Source organism: Ranitomeya imitator, chromosome 7, assembly GCF_032444005.1.
Source record: "Ranitomeya imitator isolate aRanImi1 chromosome 7, aRanImi1.pri, whole genome shotgun sequence".
NCBI lineage: Eukaryota > Metazoa > Chordata > Amphibia > Anura > Dendrobatidae > Ranitomeya > Ranitomeya imitator.
In genome coordinates this window covers 192,199,717-192,221,635 of record NC_091288.1, presented here as the reverse complement: position 1 = coordinate 192,221,635, position 21,919 = coordinate 192,199,717, and the positions used below count along the sequence as shown (strand labels likewise).

General features: G+C 49.3%; 1 protein-coding gene across 6 annotated transcripts in view; it reads right to left on the bottom strand.

Annotated features, from left to right (window-relative positions):
* Positions 1-20,102: 20,102 nt before the first annotated feature.
* Positions 20,103-21,919, bottom strand: part of SUN1 (Sad1 and UNC84 domain containing 1) — a 77,714-nt gene continuing 75,897 nt past the window's right edge. For all 6 annotated transcript variants that reach the window (XM_069734258.1, XM_069734255.1, XM_069734259.1 and 3 more), the window contains one exon: positions 20,103-21,716. The gene's annotated coding sequence lies outside the window, so the exon portion shown is untranslated. The remainder of the gene's footprint in view (positions 21,717-21,919) is intronic.

Genomic DNA, 21,919 nt, shown 5'->3' with positions numbered 1-21,919 from the left:
ACAGAGACCTGTGACCCTTTACTAGCCAAACATTAGGGGCTCTGCCCGACCACAGAGACCTGTGACCCTTTACTAGCCAAGCATTAGGGGCTCCGCCCGACCACAGAGACCTGTAACCCTTTACTAGCCAAGCATTAGGGGCTCCGCCCGACCACAGAGACCTGTAACCCTTTACTAGCCAAGCATTAGGAGTTCCGCCCGACCACAGAGACCTGTGACCCTTTACTAACCAAGCATTAGGCGCTCCGCCCGACCACAGAGACCTGTGACCCTTTACTAGCCAAACATTAGGGGCTCTGCCCGACCACAGAGACCTGTGACCCTTTACTAGCCAAGCATTAGGGGCTCCGCCCGACCACAGAGACCTGTGACCCTTTACTAACCAAGCATTAGGGGCTCCGCCCGACCACAGAGACCTGTAACCCTTTACTAACCAAGCATTAGGGGCTCCGCCCGACCACAGAGACCTATGACCCTTTACTAACCAAGCATTAGGCGCTCCGCCCGACCACAGAGACCTGTGACCCTTTACTAGCCAAGCATTAGGGGCTCTGCCCGACCACAGAGACCTGTGACCCTTTACTAGCCAAGCATTAGGGGCTCTGCCCGACCACAGAGACCTGTGACCCTTTACTAGCCAAGCATTAGGGGCTCCGCCCGACCACAGAGACCTGTGACCCTTTACTAACCAAGCATTAGGCGCTCCGCCCGACCACAGAGACCTGTAACCCTTTACTAACCAAGCATTAGGGGCTCTGCCCGACCACAGAGACCTTACCCTTTACTAACCAAGCATTAGGGGCTCTGCCCAACCACAGAGACCTTACCCTTTACTAGCAAAGCATTAGGGGCTCTGCCCAACCACAGAGACCTTACCCTTTACTAGCAAAGCATTAGGGGCTCCGCCCGACCACAGAGACCTTACCCTTTACTAACCAAGCATTAGGGGCTCCGCCCAACCAGAGACCTTACCCTTTACTAGCCAAGCATTAGGGGCTCCGCCCGACCACAGAGACCTTACCCTTAACTAACCAAGCATTAGGGACTCCGCCCGACCACAGAGACCTTACCCTTTACTAGCCAAGCATTAGGGGCTCCGCCCGACCACTGAGACCTGTAATCCTTTACTAGCCAAGCATTAGGGGCTCCGTCCGACCACAGAGACCCTACCCTTAACTAACCAAGCATTAGGGACTCCGCCCGACCACAGAGACCTTACCCTTTACTAACCAAGCATTAGGGGTTCTGCGTGACCACAGAGACCTTTAACCCTTTACGCACCAAGCATTAGGGGCTCCGCCCGACCACAGAGACCCTACCCTTTACTAACCAAGCATTAGAGGCTCCGCCCGACCACAGAGACACTACCCTTTACTAACCAAGCATTAGGGGCTCCGCCCAACCAGAGACCTTACCCTTTACTAGCCAAGCATTAGGGGCTCCGCCCGACCACAGAGACCTTACCCTTAACTAACCAAGCATTAGGGACTCCGCCCGACCACAGAGACCATACCCTTTACTAGCCAAGCATTAGGGGCTCCGCCCAACCACTGAGACCTGTAACCCTTTACTAGCCAAGCATTAGGGGCTCCGTCCGACCACAGAGACCCTACCCTTAACTAACCCAGCATTAGGGACTCCGCCCGACCACAGAGACATTACCCTTTACTAGCCAAGCATTAGGGGCTCCGCCCGACCACAGAGACCCTACCCTTTACTAACCAAGCATTAGGCGCTCCACCCGACCAGAGACCTTACCATTTACTAACCAAGCATTGGGGACTCCGCCCGACCACAGAGACCTTACCCTTTACTAGCCAAGCATTAGGGGCTCCGCCCGACCACAGAGACCTTAACTAACCAAGCATTAGGGGCTTTGCCCAACCACAGAGACCTTACCCTTTACTAGCAAAGCATTAGGGGCTCTGCCCAACCACAGAGACCTTACCCTTTACTAGCAAAGCATTAGGGGCTCCGCCCGACCACAGAGACCTTACCCTTTACTAACCAAGCATTAGGGGCTCCGCCCAACCAGAGACCTTACCCTTTACTAGCCAAGCATTAGGGGCTCCGCCCGACTACAGAGACCTTACCCTTAACTAACCAAGCATTAGGGACTCCGCCCGACCACAGAGACCTTATCCTTTACTAGCCAAGCATTAGGGGCTCCGCCCGACCACTGAGACCTGTAACCCTTTACTAGCCAAGCATTAGGGGCTCCGTCCGACCACAGAGACCCTACCCTTAACTAACCAAGCATTAGGGACTCCGCCCGACCACAGAGACCTTACCCTTTACTAGCCAAGCATTAGGGGCTCGGCCCGACCACAGAGACCCTACCCTGTAAGCATTAGGCGCTCCGCCCAACCAGAGACCTTACCCTTTACTAACCAAGCATTAAGGACTCTGCCCGACCACAGAGACCTTAACTAACCAAGCATTAGGGGCTCCGCCCGACCACAGAGACCTTACCCTTTACTAACCAAGCATTAGGGGCTCTGCCCAACCACAGAGACCTTACCCTTTACTAGCAAAGCATTAGGGGCTCTGCCCAACCACAGTGACCTTACCCTTTACTAGCCAAGCATTAGGGGCTCCGCCCGACTACAGAGACCTTACCCTTAACTAACCAAGCATTAGGGACTCCGCCCGACCACAGAGACCTTATCCTTTACTAGCCAAGCATTAGGGGCTCCGCCCGACCACTGAGACCTGTAACCCTTTACTAGCCAAGCATTAGGGGCTCCGTCCGACCACAGAGACCCTACCCTTAACTAACCAAGCATTAGGGACTCCGCCCGACCACAGAGACCTTACCCTTTACTAGCCAAGCATTAGGGGCTCGGCCCGACCACAGAGACCCTACCCTGTAAGCATTAGGCGCTCCGCCCAACCAGAGACCTTACCCTTTACTAACCAAGCATTAAGGACTCTGCCCGACCACAGAGACCTTAACTAACCAAGCATTAGGGGCTCCGCCCGACCACAGAGACCTTACCCTTTACTAACCAAGCATTAGGGGCTCTGCCCAACCACAGAGACCTTACCCTTTACTAGCAAAGCATTAGGGGCTCTGCCCAACCACAGTGACCTTACCCTTTACTAGCCAAGCATTAGGGGCTCCGCCCGACCAGACCTTTAACCCATTACTAACCAAGCATTAGGGGTTCTGCGTGACCACAGAGACCTTTAACCCTTTACGCACCAAGCATTAGGGGCTCCGCCTGACCAGAGAGACCTGTAACCCTTTACGCACCAAGCATTAGGGGCTCTGCCCGACCACAGAGACCTTTAATTCTTTACGCACCAAGCATTAGGGGCTCTGCCCAACAGGGACCTTTAACCCTTTCCACACCAACCGTTAGGGGCTCTGCCCGACTACAAGGACCTTACTTTAACCCTTTACACACCGAGCATTAGGGGCTCTGCCTGACCACAGGGACCTTTATTTAAATTGTTAGGAGCCCCTAACAAAAAGCCAGCGGGTAAGGAAAGGGTGAATCAAACACCCGAAAACTCCGCCCATATGACCCAAAACCGGTCCCGCCAAATTCAGGTGACAGGTTCCCTTTAATACCCTACACACCAAGCATTTGTTAGGGGCTCCTCCCATAATTGTACATTTTTTTCCTCTTTCGTCGCATTTCCTAACTTATCCTTTACCTCCGATGTTTCACGTTCTGCACTTTCCATTTCTTGTTCACTTGCGGTTGTTTAACCCCTCCTTGGCTGGACAAATTTTTTGTTTGTTTCCGAGCTTCTGTTTTTTTCCCACCCCTTCCACCAAAAGACATCACTTTTTTTCTTACATTTTTTCCCATCCACAAAGCTGTACGAGAGCTTTTTTTCCTCTCCTTTTCTGCAGGATTGGTTCTTGAGTAACTTGAGTCATTTATATATATATAAGAGGCATCGTGATTACTCGCTAATCCCGCCCCCTGCACAGTAGCTCCGCCCCCATCACCACACAATCCCGCCCCCCACCACATTACCACACATAACCCCGCCCCCCACCACATCACCACACAACCCCGCCCCTCCACATCACCACACATAATCCCGCCCCCCACCACATTACCACACATAATCCCGCCCCCCACCACATCACCACACAACCCCGCCCCTCCACATCACCACACATAATCCCGCCCCCCACCACATCACCACACAACCCCGCCCCTCCACATCACCACACATAATCCCGCCCCCCACATCACCACACATAATCCCGCCCCCCACCACATCACCACACAACCCCGCCCCTCCACATCACCACACATAATCCCGCCCCCACAACATTACCACACATAATCCCGCCCCCCACCACATCACCACACAACCCCGCCCCTCCACATCACCACACAGAATCCCGCCCCCCACCACATCACCACACAACCCCGCCCCCACCATATTACCACACATAATCCCGCCCCCCACCACATCACCACACAACCCCGCCCCTCCACATCACCACACATAATCCCGCCCCCCACATCACCACACAACCCCGCCCCTCCACATCACCACACATAATCCCGCCCCCCACATCACCACACATAATCCCGCCCCCCACCACATCACCACACATAATCCCGCCCCCACCACATTACCACACATAATCCCGCCCCCCACATCACCACACATAATCCCGCCCCCACCACATCACCACACATAATCCCGCCCCCACCACATTACCACACATAATCCCGCCCCCCACATCACCACACATAATCCCGCCACCACCACATTACCACACATAATCCCGCCCCCCACATCACCACACATAATCCCGCCCCCACCACATCACCACACATAATCCCGCCCCCACCACATTACCACACATAATCCCGCCCCCCACATCACCACACATAATCCCGCCCCCCACCACATCACCACACATAATCCCGCCCCCACCACATTACCACACATAATCCCGCCCCCCACATCACCACACATAATCCCGCCCCCACCACATCACCACACATAATCCCGCCCCCACCACATTACCACACATAATCCCGCCCCCCACATCACCACACATAATCCCGCCACCACCACATTACCACACATAATCCCGCCCCCCACATCACCACACATAATCCCGCCCCCACCACATCACCACACATAATCCCGCCACCACCACATTACCACACATAATCCCGCCACCACCACATTACCACACATAATCCCGCCACCACCACATTACCACACATAATCCCGCCACCACCACATTACCACACATAATCCCGCCACCACCACATTACCACACAACCCCGCCCCTCCACATCACCACACATAATCCCGCCCCCACCACATTACCACACAATCCCGCCCCCACCGCATTACCACACAACCCCGCCCCTCCACATCACCACACATAATCCCGCCCCCACCACATTACCACACATAATCCCGCCCCCCACCACATCACCACACAACCCCGCCCCTCCACATCACCAGACATAATCCCGCCCCCACCACATCACCACACATAATCCCGCCCCCCACATCACCACACAACCCCGCCCCTCCACATCACCACACATAATCCCGCCCCCACCACATTACCACACATAATCCCGCCCCCCACCACATCACCACACAACCCCGCCCCTCCACATTACCACACATAATCCCGCCCCCCACATCACCACACAACCCCGCCCCTCCACATCACCACACATAATCCCGCCCCCACCACATTACCACACATAATCCCGCCCCCCACCACATCACCACACAACCCCGCCCCTCCACATCACCACACATAATCCCGCCCCCCACATCACCACACAACCCCGCCCCTCCACATCACCACACATAATCCCGCCCCCACCACATTACCACACATAATCCCGCCCCCCACATCACCACACATAATCCCGCCCCCACCACATCACCACACATAATCCCGCCCCCACCACATTACCACACATAATCCCGCCACCACCACATTACCACACATAATCCCGCCACCACCACATTACCACACATAATCCCGCCACCACCACATTACCACACATAATCCCGCCACCACCACATTACCACACATAATCCCGCCACCACCACATTACCACACATAATCCCGCCACCACCACATTACCACACATAATCCCGCCACCACCACATTACCACACATAATCCCGCCCCTCCACATCACCACACATAATCCCGCCCCCCACATCACCACACAACCCTGCCCCTCCACATCACCACACATAATCCCGCCCCCACCACATTACCACACATAATCCCGCCCCCCACCACATCACCACACAACCCCGCCCCTCCACATCACCAAACATAATCCCGCCCCCCACATCACCACACAACCCCGCCCCTCCACATCACCACACATAATCCCGCCCCCACAACATTACCACACATAATCCCGCCCCCCACCACATCACCACACAACCCCGCCCCTCCACATCACCACACAGAATCCCGCCCCCCACCACATAACCACACAACCCCGCCCCCACCATATTACCACACATAATCCCGCCCCCCACCACATCACCACACAACCCCGCCCCTCCACATCACCACACATAATCCCGCCCCCCACATCACCACACAACCCCGCCCCTCCACATCACCACACATAATCCCGCCCCCACCACATTACCACACATAATCCCGCCCCCCACATCACCACACATAATCCCGCCCCCACCACATCACCACACATAATCCCGCCCCCACCACATTACCACACATAATCCCGCCCCCCACATCACCACACATAATCCCGCCCCCCACCACATCACCACACATAATCCCGCCCCCACCACATTACCACACATAATCCCGCCCCCCACATCACCACACATAATCCCGCCCCCACCACATCACCACACATAATCCCGCCCCCACCACATTACCACACATAATCCCGCCCCCCACATTACCACACATAATCCCGCCACCACCACATTACCACACATAATCCCGCCCCCCACATCACCACACATAATCCCGCCCCCACCACATCACCACACATAATCCCGCCACCACCACATTACCACACATAATCCCGCCACCACCACATTACCACACATAATCCCGCCACCACCACATTACCACACATAATCCCGCCACCACCACATTACCACACATAATCCCGCCACCACCACATTACCACACAACCCCGCCCCTCCACATCACCACACATAATCCCGCCCCCACCACATTACCACACAATCCCGCCCCCACCGCATTACCACACAACCCCGCCCCTCCACATCACCACACATAATCCCGCCCCCACCACATTACCACACATAATCCCGCCCCCCACCACATCACCACACAACCCCGCCCCTCCACATCACCAGACATAATCCCGCCCCCACCACATCACCACACATAATCCCGCCCCCCACATCACCACACAACCCCGCCCCTCCACATCACCACACATAATCCCGCCCCCACCACATTACCACACATAATCCCGCCCCCCACCACATCACCACACAACCCCGCCCCTCCACATTACCACACATAATCCCGCCCCCCACATCACCACACAACCCCGCCCCTCCACATCACCACACATAATCCCGCCCCCACCACATTACCACACATAATCCCGCCCCCCACCACATCACCACACAACCCCGCCCCTCCACATCACCACACATAATCCCGCCCCCCACATCACCACACAACCCCGCCCCTCCACATCACTACACATAATCCCGCCCCCACCACATTACCACACATAATCCCGCCCCCCACATCACCACACATAATCCCGCCCCCACCACATCACCACACATAATCCCGCCCCCACCACATTACCACACATAATCCCGCCACCACCACATTACCACACATAATCCCGCCACCACCACATTACCACACATAATCCCGCCACCACCACATTACCACACATAATCCCGCCACCACCACATTACCACACATAATCCCGCCACCACCACATTACCACACATAATCCCGCCACCACCACATTACCACACATAATCCCGCCACCACCACATTACCACACAACCCCGCCCCTCCACATCACCACACATAATCCCGCCCCCACAACATTACCACACATAATCCCGCCCCCCACCACATCACCACACAACCCCGCCCCTCCACATCACCACACAGAATCCCGCCCCCCACCACATCACCACACAACCCCGCCCCCACCATATTACCACACATAATCCCGCCCCCACCACATCACCACACAACCCCGCCCCTCCACATCACCACACATAATCCCGCCCCCACCACATCACCACACATAATCCCGCCCCCCACATCACCACACAACCCCGCCCCTCCACATCACCACACATAATCCCGCCCCCACCACATTACCACACATAATCCCGCCCCCCACCACATCACCACACAACCCCGCCCCTCCACATCACCACACATAATCCCGCCCCCCACATCACCACACAACCCCGCCCCTCCACATCACCACACATAATCCCGCCCCCACCACATTACCACACATAATCCCGCCCCCCACATCACCACACATAATCCCGCCCCCACCACATCACCACACATAATCCCGCCCCCACCACATTACCACACATAATCCCGCCACCACCACATTACCACACATAATCCCGCCACCACCACATTACCACACATAATCCCGCCACCACCACATTACCACACATAATCCCGCCACCACCACATTACCACACATAATCCCGCCACCACCACATTACCACACATAATCCCGCCACCACCACATTACCACACATAATCCCGCCACCACCACATTACCACACAACCCCGCCCCTCCACATCACCACACATAATCCCGCCCCCACCACATTACCACACATAATCCCGCCCCCCACCACATCACCACACAACCCCGCCCCTCCACATCACCACACATAATCCCGCCCCCCACATCACCACACAACCCCGCCCCTCCACATCACCACACATAATCCCGCCCCCACCACATTACCACACATAATCCCGCCCCCCACATCACCACACATAATCCCGCCCCCACCACATCACCACACATAATCCCGCCCCCACCACATTACCACACATAATCCCGCCACCACCACATTACCACATAATCCCGCCACCACCACATTACCACACATAATCCCGCCACCACCACATTACCACACATAATCCCGCCACCACCACATTACCACACATAATCCCGCCACCACCACATTACCACACAACCCCGCCCCTCCACATCACCACACATAATCCCGCCCCCACCACATTACCACACAATCCCGCCCCCACCGCATTACCACAACCCCGCCCCTCCACATCACCACACATAATCCCGCCCCCACCACATTACCACACACAATCCCGCCCCCCACCACATCACCACACAACCCCGCCCCTCCACATCACCACACATAATCCCGCCCCCCACATCACCACACAACCCCGCCCCTCCACATCACCACACATAATCCCTCCCCCACCACATTACCACACATAATCCCGCCCCCCACATCACCACACATAATCCCGCCCCCACCACATCACCACACATAATCCCGCCCCCACCACATCACCACACATAATCCCGCCACCACATTACCACACATAATCCCGCCACCACCACATTACCACACATAATCCCGCCACCACATTACCACACATAATCCCGCCACCACCACATTACCACACAACCCCGCCCCTCCACATCACCACACATAATCCCGCCCCCACCACATTACCACACAACCCCGCCCCTCCACATCACCACACATAATCCCGCCCCCACCACATTACCACACATAATCCCGCCCCCACCGCATTACCACACATAATCCCGCCCCCACCGCATTACCACACAACCCCGCCCCTCCACATCACCACACATAATCCCGCCCCCACCGCATTACCACACATAATCCCGCCCCCACCGCATCACCACACATAATCCCGCCCCCACCGCATCACCACACATAATCCCGCCCCCACCGCATTACCACACGAGGCTCCTTCCGATTTTTAATTATTATTATTGTTATTAACTTCATTTTAATTTAATTTACCCCCTGCCTAAGCGCTATTGAATGTTGTCATTATTTACTTTAGTTTAATCACCAGCAGCGTTAATTAGATCGCAATGAGCGTGCCGAGCGTTAGCTGGCTGGAAACACCTAGTTTTACCATAGAATGTCATTAAAAAAAACTTCCGGGAGGCGAAGCTATAAGGCTACTTTCACACTAGCGTCGGAATCTCCCCGTCGCAATGCGTTGGGCAGAGATTCCGACGCTAGCGTTTAACGGACTGCACAACGGAGGCAGCGGATGCATTTCTCCGGCGCATCCGCTGCCCCATTGTGAGGTGCGGGGAGGTGGGGTCGGAGTTCCGGCCGCGCATGCGCGGTCGGAAAAAGCGGTCCGTCAGGAGCAAAAAACGTTACGTGTAGCGTTTTTTGCTCCCGACGGTCCGCCAAAGCACAACGCATCCGTTGCACGACGGATGCGACGTGTGGCAATCCGTTGCAATGCGTCGTCAATACAAGTCTATGGGGAAAAAACGCATCCTGCAAGCACTTTTGCAGGATGCGTTTTTTCTGCAAAACGACGCATTGTGACGGATTGCAGTTAACGCTAGTGTGAAAGTAGCCTAAGATGGCCGCATTTTAACTGAGCTCCCCAACGGCAGATGTAAGTCCACTGCCATCATAGCGCCAAACTCAGCAGGCAGCGCTGATAAGGCTCGGGCAAGGACTCCCAGCATCGGGTCCAGCTCCCCAGGGATTCTGGAGGTACCAGGCGCAGGCAGCGCTGATAAGGCTCGGGCAAGGACTCCCAGCATCGGGTCCAGCTCCCCAGGGATTCTGGAGGTACCAGGCGCAGGCAGCGCTGATAAGGCTCGGGCAAGGACTCCCAGCATCGGGTCCAGCTCCCCAGGGATTCTGGAGGTACCAGGCGCAGGCAGCGCTGATAAGGCTCGGGCAAGGACTCCCAGCATCGGGTCCAGCTCCCCAGGGATTCTGGAGGTACCAGGCGCAGGCAGCGCTGATAAGGCTCGGGCAAGGACTCCCAGCATCGGGTCCAGCTCCCCAGGGATTCTGGAGGTACCAGGCGCAGGCAGCGCTGATAAGGCTCGGGCAAGGACTCCCAGCATCGGGTCCAGCTCCCCGGAGATTCTGGAGGTACCAGGCGCAGGCAGCGCTGAGAAACACGCGGCTTCAGACAGAGGCGGCAGTGGGAGGCCGTATCGGCGCACACCATACCACTCCTGGACTACAAGGTATACGGGGAGAAGAGGACGTCGGATACCTGCTAGCGGAGGAGAACAGCGACGGTGACCGAAATACAGAAGCACATACCGGAGTGAAGTCGGAGGCAGGCCAGAAAGGCTGGCGGTGTGGGATCTGCAGAGCAGTGGAGCTGGGCCAGGCCAGGCAGGCTGTGCTCATCTATCTCAGCCCACAACTTGGAGGAGTCGGAGCACAGAGAAAGATATAAAGGTACTGAGCACTCAGTCTTGTATCACTTGGAGCCTTTGCTTTCACACTCCAGAATGGCACATGGACTCCGTCCCGGATGGTGCTGCCCCCTGCTGGATTCAGGTGCTGTCACTGTGCTGTGCAATTCTCATTCAGTGACTTGGCTCTGATTCCTTGACTACGAAACCACGAAAACACTAGTCCATGCCCTCATCATCTCCCGCCTGGACTACTGCAACCTCCTACTCTCTGGCCTTCCCTCTAACACTGTGGCACTACTTAAAATCCATCCTACACTCTGCTGCCCGACTAATCCACCTGTCTCCCCGTTATTCCCTAGTCTCTCCTCTGCCAATCCCTTCACTGGCTCCCCATTGCCCAGAGGCTCCAGTTCAAAACCCTCACACTGACATACAAAGCCATCCACAACCTGTCTCCTCCACCCATCTGTGACATGGTCTCCCGGTACTTACCTACACGCAACCTCCGATCCTCTCATGATCTCCTTCTCTACTCTCCTCATCTCTTCTTCCAACAACCACATCCAAGACTTCTCCTGTGCTTCCCCTGTACTCTGGAACGCTCTACCCCAACACATCAGACTCTCGCCTACAACGGAAACCTTCAAAAGGAACCTGAAGACTCTCCTCTTCCGACAAGCCTAGAGCCTGCAGTGATTCCTCAACCTGAACCGCTGCATGACCAGCTCTACCCTCGATTGACGATTTAGAGAACAGATCTCGCCGTAACAATCGGAAATTGGTCGGACTCTCTAAATCGATCAAATCGAATTTGATGGGGTGGTCTTGGATTGGCTCCCAAAAGCACTAAACTTAACACCACCTTCGGGGGCCAAGAAAATTGAAAGAGTCCATTGCTTGGGCCCTCCCAGGAATGATGCAGACTCTAGACCACGTCCAGTAATATTTCAGGCCTTTGATTTTCAAGATAAAAATTAGTTTATTATCGGCATATATGAAGAAGCAATCATTATCATATGATCACCGTAAGCCGTTTCTTTTCCAGACTACTCGGCTGCTGTACTAAACGCAAAGCTCTTAACCCCGCATGTGCAATACTGGCAGGAAAGAATACTCATTTTGGGGTTGCAATTTTATGCTTTTCCACGAATGGGAAAAACTGGGTATTTAATGACCCGGAAAAAGCACTGCAACATCTTTATAGTAAATACCCAATCAACTACGCTGGCCTCGGACGAGACCAGAGGTCACGGGACATGATTTCTCCTTTACCTTTTTGCCTAATAGGGTGACGTCACCCTCCATGTTTGACACTTGTTGAGACATTGATCCTTTTTGAACAGGTTCAGGTTCATTTATGCCTTGGGCATGATTATTGGTGGGATTAAGTTGTTAATGTTGGGGGAGGGGGTTCCCTACGTGCCTTCATTTCATTCTTCAGATATGACGCCCACTCGCTGGGATTAGTGTGGGGTCTACACGGAAAAACGTTCCCTTAAACGTTTTCTCCAGACGACGGGCCGCCAAAATCCGACGCAACCAGTGCACGATGGACGCAACATGTGGCCATAAGTCGCGATCCGTTGGCAATCAAGTCTATGGGACAAAAAACCGCATCCTGTGGGCAAATTTGCAGGATGCGTTTTTTCCCCAAAACGATGCATTGTGACGGATACAAAACAACGTAAGTGTGAAAGTAGCCTTACATACATTTCTGCTTTGTGCAGAGATTGGTCATGAGATGCAAAGGACACAGGCCCGGCGAGATGGAGGTACAGGATATTTTAGAAGCTACTATGACACAAAGAATAGTTATTCCATATAGTAGCTATACAGATATGGCTTTATTACTTAGGCATAGGGCTTAGACACAGTTTAAGATGTCCCCCATGAATTCATTCCATTGAGTTTCCCCTCACCCCACAGTGGGCAATTTTCAATATCTTGGAGGAGTCTCAGAGATCACTACCTCAATATTTGAAGGCCATACTGGTGATTTGGGCCTCAGCGGTCAGGAAAAGTATACCGCATCAGTGGTTAAATTCGGAGGCCCCAGCGAGATCACTAATACTAACAAAAATTCATTATCTGTTTAGGGTGGACTGGTTGGAGACTTTGATAAAGAAAAATTCTTTACAAGATGGTCGTCTTTTATTCCCACTCTCGATTTAGAGTCTGAGAACAGACTTAAAAAGCAATATTAAAAATACAAATTGGTACTTATTACAATGTGTTGGTGGACATAAACAGTTCTTATTAAATTGGCGTGAGTAATGATGCACGCAGGGAGGGATAAAATATGTTAATGGAAGTTATAACTACAGGATATAGCAATTTAGTGGACTGTTATGATACTTGGGTCAGAAGCACAGGATTCTGTGTGTTCATTTATGTTAAAATCACTAAAAACAGTATTAAAAAAAAGGTGAAAATCCATATAGTTGACAAAAAAATAAAAAAACAATTCCGCCATTGTTTTTTTTTTTTTTTTTAACTTGTTCATTGTATGACAAATTACCTGGAAACCTGATTCTTTTGGTCGGTAGTTACGGCGATACCACTTTTTTTTTTTTTATTTAAAAAAAATAATAAAAATTGTAGCTTGGGTTTGTCGCCAATTTCCAATCCCCGTAACTTTTCTATTTCTCCGCCGATGCTGCAGGAGCTGTACTAGTTATTGGTACTATTTTGGGGTACATATCATTTGATAAATATCGAACAGCTGATTATCGGGAGCGCTCCAGGTATCCGGGTTCCCGATGCAGCCTATTCGGTAAGTGCTATAGCTATTCTGATAAGGGGGGAGCCGACGATGTTCGCTCATTTCTAGTGGTCAGTCCCTGCAGAACCACTCCGTTATAAGGGTTGTGTTGCTAATTGCCGATCATTTCTACATTGTTCCATTTTCACAACAGCAGGAGAAATGGATTCACAATCTGTGTTGCTTCATAACTGGACAGGGTGATGTCACAAGAGTGTGATTGGCTTGGAGTTACAGTGTGTTTGACTGATCCCATTTTTTGATCAGTGCACTGTGTGTATATACGTGTCATGTGACGTGTAGTGAATGCAGGTGAATCACGGTTCCTGCTGGGAACAGTCTCACGGACCGGCGGTAACCTCGATGAGGTCACCGCTCGTCAGTGATGCTCGCAGCAGCTCAGTCACCAGTGGTTCTCAGCCTGGACGGTCGCATCTTGGCATCGTTCAGGTTGAAAACTATATATTCTCCAGATATGGATTACGGTGTGGGACAGAACAACGGACAAGTATGGTATATTTTCCATTTTTGTTTTATTATAGGAGAAGAAGGGTTCAGTGGAAATAGGCGTTATACTCACCTGTGTTTATTATTTTTTAATAAAAATGTAAAACTGTGTTTAGTCTTATTTCTAATAAAGGACTTTAAATAGGCTTTGTCTTTATTTACCATGTAACTATAGGATTAATAGGTGTCTTATAGATGCCTCTCCATTACTAAGCTGTGGGATTGATGTCACTCGAGAATACAAAGGTGACATCAACCCCACATATATGAACCCCACTCGACACCGCTACAGGGAAAGGGAGAAGAGCTGGGCAAAGGGCCAGAATTGGCTCATCTAATAGATGCGCCTTTTCTGGGCAGCTGCGGGCTGCTAATTTGAGGCGGGGGGGGGGGAGGGGGGATTGGTAGAATAGCCAGAGAATACTGGTCAACTGTTAGCTTTAGCAAGGCTGGCTGTCAAAAAAATAGGGAGGATCCCACGCCGGTTTTTCTTTCAACTTATTTAAATAAAGAAGTAGATCTGCACTGCTGAGGATTGCATATTACTATTTGATGGGGACCCTAATGATGGCATATATATATATATATATATATATATATACACACACACACACACACTCATACATACATATATACACACACACAGTGTCATGGCCAAAAGTATTGACACCCCTGCAAGTCTGTCAGATAATACTCAGTTTCTTCCTGAAAATGATTGCAATCACAAATTATTTGGTATTATTAGCTTCATTTAATTTGTCTTAAATGAAAAAACACAAAAGAGAATGAAGCAAAAAGCAAAACATTGATCATTCCATACAAAACTCCAAAAATGGGCCAGACAAAAGTATTGGCACCCTGAGCCTAATACTTGGTTGCACAACCTTTAGCCAAAATAACTGCGACCAACCGCTTCCGGTAACCATCAATGAGTTTCTTACAATGCTCTGCTGGAATTTTAGACCATTCTTCTTTGGCAAACTGCTCCAGGTCCCTGATATTTGAAGGGTGCCTTCTCCAAACTGCCATTTCTAGATCTCTCCACAGGTGTTCTATGGGATTCAGGTCTGGACTCATTGCTGGCCACCTTAGAAGTCTCCAGTGCTTTCCCTCAAACCATTTTCTGGTGATTTTTGAAGTGTGTTTTGGGTCATTGTCCTGCTGGAAGACCCATGACCTCTGAGGGAGACCCAGCTTTCTCACACTGGGCCCTACATTATGCTGTTGGTAGTCTTCAGACTTCATAATGCCATGCACACGGTCAAGCAGTCCAGTGCCAGAGGCAGCAAAGCAACCCCCAAAACATCAGGGAACCTCCGCCATGTTTGACTGTAGGAACCGTGTTCTTTTCTTTGAATGTCTTTTTTCTCTCCTGTAAACTCTATGTTGATGCCTTTGCCCAAAAAGCTCTACTTTTGTCCCATCTGACCAGAGAACATTCTTCCAAAACGTTTTAGGCTTTTTCAGGTAAGTTTTGGCAAACTCCAGCCTGGCTTTTTTATGTCTCGGGGTAAGAAGTGGGGTCTTCCTGGGTCTCCTACCATACAGTCCCTTTTCATTCAGATGCCGACGGATAGTACGGGTTGATACTGTTGTACCCTCGGACTGCAGGGCAGCTTGAACTTGTTTGGATGTTAGTCTAGGTTCTTTATCCAACATCCGCACAATCTTGCGTTGAAATCTCTTGTCAATTTTTCTTTTCCGTCCACATCTAGGGAGGTTAGCCACAGTGCCATGGGCTTTACACTTCTTGAAGACACTGCGCACGGTAGACACAGGAACATTCAGGTCTTTGGAGATGGACTTGTAGCCTTGAGATTGCTCATGCTTCCTCACAATTTGGTTTCTCAAGTCCTCAGACAGTTCTTTGGTCTTCTTTCTTTTCTCCATGCTCAATGTGGTACACACAAGGACACAGGACAGAGGTTGAGTCAACTTTAATCCATGTCAACTGGCTGCAAGTGTGATTTAGTTATTGCCAACACCTGTTAGGTGCCACAGGTAAGTTACAGGTGCTGTTAATTACACAAATTAGAGAAGCATCACATGATTTTTCGAACAGTGCCAACACAACAGAAGAAGAGGGGACGGGAAGAAAAACATTAGACTCGAACAAAGACGACCCAGGAAAACATACTCAGAAGGGAGGTAAGAACATTTCTAAAACAATCCACAGTGAGGAGATTGGAACAAAACAAAATCCTCTAAACTGCATGCTCGCAAACGCCAGAAGCCTGACAAACAAGATGGAAGAACTAGAAGCAGAAATATCTACAGGTAACTTTGACATAGTGGGAATAACCGAGACATGGTTAGATGAAAGCTATGACTGGGCAGTTAACTTACAGGGTTACAGTCTGTTTAGAAAGGATCGTAAAAATCGGAGAGGAGGAGGGGTTTGTCTCTATGTAAAGTCTTGTCTAAAGTCCACTTTAAGGGAGGATATTAGCGAAGGGAATGAGGATGTCGAGTCCATATGGGTTGAAATTCATGGAGGGAAAAATGGTAACAAAATTCTCATTGGGGTCTGTTACAAACCCCCAAATATAACAGAAAGCATGGAAAGTCTACTTCTAAAGCAGATAGATGAAGCTGCAACCCATAATGAGGTCCTGGTTATGGGGGACTTTAACTACCCGGATATTAACTGGGAAACAGAAACCTGTGAAACCCATAAAGGCAACAGGTTTCTGCTAATAACCAAGAAAAATTATCTTTCACAATTGGTGCAGAATCCAACCAGAGGAGCAGCACTTTTAGACCTAATACTATCTAATAGACCTGACAGAATAACAAATCTGCAGGTGGTCGGGCATTTAGGAAATAGCGACCACAATATTGTACAGTTTCACCTGTCTTTCACTAGGGGGACTTGTCAGGGAGTCACAAAAACATTGAACTTTAGGAAGGCAAAGTTTGAACAGCTTAGAGATGCCCTTAATCTGGTAGACTGGGACAATATCCCCAGAAATGAGAATACAGATAATAAATGGGAAATGTTTAAGAACATCCTAAATAGGCAGTGTAAGCGGTTTATACCTTGTGGGAATAAAAGGACTAGAAATAGGAAAAACCCAATGTGGCTAAACAAAGAAGTAAGACAGGCAATTAACAGTAAAAAGAAAGCATTTGCACTACTAAAGCAGGATGGCACCATTGAAGCTCTAAAAAACTATAGGGAGAAAAATACTTTATCTAAAAAACTAATTAAAGCTGCCAAAAAGGAAACAGAGAAGCACATTGCTAAGGAGAGTAAAACTAATCCCAAACTGTTCTTCAACTATATCAATAGTAAAAGAATAAAAACTGAAAATGTAGGCCCCTTAAAAAAATAGTGAGGAAAGAATGGTTGTAGATGACGAGGAAAAAGCTAACATATTAAACACCTTCTTCTCCACGGTATTCACGGTGGAAAATGAAATGCTAGGTGAAATCCCAAGAAACAATGAAAACCCTATATTAAGGGTCACCAATCTAACCCAAGAAGAGGTGCGAAACCGGCTAAATAAGATTAAAATAGATAAATCTCCGGGTCCGGATGGCATACACCCACGAGTACGAAGAGAACTAAGTAATGTAATAGATAAACCATTATTTCTTATTTTTAGGGACTCTATAGCGACAGGGTCTGTTCCGCAGGATTGGCGCATAGCAAATGTGGTGCCAATATTCAAAAAGGGCTCTAAAAGTGAACCTGGAAATTATAGGCCAGTAAGTCTAACCTCTATTGTTGGTAAAATATTTGAAGGGTTTCTGAGGGATGTTATTCTGGATTATCTTAATGAGAATAACTGTTTAACTCCATATCAGCATGGGTTTATGAGAAATCGCTCCTGTCAAACCAATCTAATCAGTTTTTATGAAGAGGTAAGCTATAGGCTGGACCACGGTGAGTCATTGGACGTGGTATATCTCGATTTTTCCAAAGCGTTTGATACCGTGCCGCACAAGAGGTTGGTACACAAAATGAGAATGCTTGGTCTGGGGGAAAATGTGTGTAAATGGGTTAGTAACTGGCTTAGTGATAGAAAGCAGAGGGTGGTTATAAATGGTATAGTCTCTAACTGGGTCGCTGTGACCAGTGGGGTACCGCAGGGGTCAGTATTGGGACCTGTTCTCTTCAACATATTCATTAATGATCTGGTAGAAGGTTTACACAGTAAAATATTGATATTTGCAGATGATACAAAACTATGTAAAGCAGTTAATACAAGAGAAGATAGTATTCTGCTACAGATGGATCTGGATAAGTTGGAAACTTGGGCTGAAAGGTGGCAGATGAGGTTTAACAATGATAAATGTAAGGTTATACACATGGGAAGAAGGAATCAATATCACCATTACACACTGAACGGGAAACCACTGGGTAAATCTGACAGGGAGAAGGACTTGGGGATCCTAGTTAATGATAAACTTACCTGGAGCAGCCAGTGCCAGGCAGCAGCTGCCAAGGCAAACAGGATCATGGGGTGCATTAAAAGAGGTCTGGATACACATGATGAGAGCATTATACTGCCTCTGTACAAATCCCTAGTTAGACCGCACATGGAGTACTGTGTCCAGTTTTGGGCACCGGTGCTCAGGAAGGATATAATGGAACTAGAGAGAGTACAAAGGAGGGCAACAAAATTAATAAAGGGGATGGGAGAACTACAATACCCAGATAGATTAGCGAAATTAGGATTATTTAGTCTAGAAAAAAGACGACTGAGGGGCGATCTAATAACCATGTATAAGTATATAAGGGGACAATACAAATATCTCGCTGAGGATCTGTTTATACCAAGGAAGGTGACGGGCACAAGGGGGCATTCTTTGCGTCTGGAGGAGAGAAGGTTTTTCCACCAACATAGAAGAGGATTCTTTACTGTTAGGGCAGTGAGAATCTGGAATTGCTTGCCTGAGGAGGTGGTGATGGCGAACTCAGTCGAGGGGTTCAAGAGAGGCCTGGATGTCTTCCTGGAGCAGAACAATATTGTATCATACAATTATTAGGTTCTGTAGAAGGACGTAGATCTGGGTATTTATTATGATGGAATATAGGCTGAACTGGATGGACAAATGTCTTTTTTCGGCCTTACTAACTATGTTACTATGTTACTTTATTCCACCCCATTTTTATGTTTGGTGTGGAATTATATCCAATTTGGCTTTAGGACAAAGAATAACAAAGAATTTGTGTTTGCAATCATTTTCAGGAAGAAACTGAGTATTATCTGACAGAATTGCAGGGGTGTCAATACTTTTGGCCATGAAAAAAAAAAAAAATTAGTCTCCTTTTCGAACACAAAAGAAGTAGACATGCGAGCACCACAGTTCCGGGCATGCATGTTTATGACAGTAGGTGGCATCAGATTAATCATGCAGTCCGTCCACCAAGTCGGATACTGAATAATAGGCTGCAGGTTACAGAAAAGTAGTACACTGTTTATTTAGCTTTCCAAATATTACATGCACTCAAAAAGTAAACTCTTTATTTAAAACATTTCAACATTTTATCATCAATATATAGCAAAGCAAAAAACACATACTGAAAAACAAAAGCGCTCAAAAAGCCTTTACAAAAATACATTGCAGTCCTATGCGGTATCTTTAAAAATAAATTAGTTTTTTTTATTATTTTCCTTTGAAAAAAAAAAAAAGTTTTTTTTTTAAAGTCCCTTTAACCCGTCCACCCCAGCAGTAAGGAGCCCGGTATTGTTATTTCTGTACATCTCATGAGTAGCCCCGTTGCTTGCGTTTCTGGACTGTTATGCAATATATGTATAAACTATTCGAAAAGCCAGTCAGCGTTCTCCAGTTCTTCATCGAGAAGCATGAACCTCAGCTTCAGATCTTGTAGAAAAAAAAAATAGGCTTCTATAAACAAAAAAAATATGACTTTTTGGACATTCTTCTCAATATAATTTAAAATACACAAATAAAACGATACTGAACATGGAGAAGGAAGGCAGATGCCGAAAGAGCAAAAAATTGCACATATCACGGGGGGGGGGGAGGGGGTTATAAGGCTTGTCCAGAAAACCCTATTCCAGCAACGTCCAAATGCTACAGCAAAAGGAGTATCGAGATGGGTCTACATTAAAAGGTTTACGTCAAATTTACTGATACTTGGCGGGACACGTGGGCAAGTATTGTCAGCGCATGTGACACCACCGACTCTGATCGCCTCCTGATACAAAAGTAGAATTGGACAAATGGATGGCACCGGTCAGTCCCGGCAGGTATGAGACATGACATAACTCGCTCATCGGGTCGGTGGAGGTGTCAAAGCCTTAAAAGAGCACCTCCTCCAAAAAAAAAAAAAAAAAAAAAAAGGTTGTTCCCTTTAGTAGAAACTGTAGACTTTTTTCCAGGCTGGTGTCAGGAGGCTGCGAGAAAGCTGCATTTTAAAATCAGTTTTATATCCACAACCCTAATGTGATCTTATAACCACTCCAGGACCTCACAGGAGGTGACGTAACTCCGGACATTAAAATAGTGGCGTCTGCTCCCGGCATTAGTGGCGTTTTCAGAGAAGACTATTCCATTTCTGAAAGAGGATGTTGATATGTAGTTGTTTTTTTTTTGTTTTTTTTTAATCAATGGACAACACAATGATGCTAGATTTTTCTTTTTCCTCTCTTTAGGGGGATATGTTAGCAAAGGAAAATGAAACATACATGCACCCTCCCCCCCCAAACCGAAGATCCTAAAGCAAAAATGTAATTTTAATTAAACTAATGGATGATCGAAACGAGCTTTGGTAACTTCCGTTCTTCAGGTCTTCAGTAGCCACTTCATACACGAGGGACGACCGAAGGATTGTCCATACGTCTCGGGCTGATCCAGATTACGGTGCGAGAACCTGCCGGCTCTGCTAGAACTACATGATGCAGGGTGGTCCAGACCTGGGTGGGGGATCTTCTAGATACGCTCACACCATTCAGTGGGTTTCCATAGGAGGATGATATAGTTTCCTGCTAACTGGTCTTTCAATCCTGAGTGGTCGGCATGCAGCATTTTTTTGTTCGTTTTTATCTTAAAGAGAAAAAAAATAAAATTTGAAAAAAAAAAACCACATTCTGGCAACTGCTAAGTGCATCCCGCATGGCCTTGGCCGGCCAGACTATAAATGCTCTGGTAGGTTATGTTCTTCTTGGCCTTGTGGATCCTCAATGGAACGTCTCTCCTACCCTTGTGTTTGATATATTCCAGGTTTTCAATATTTACAATATTACAAG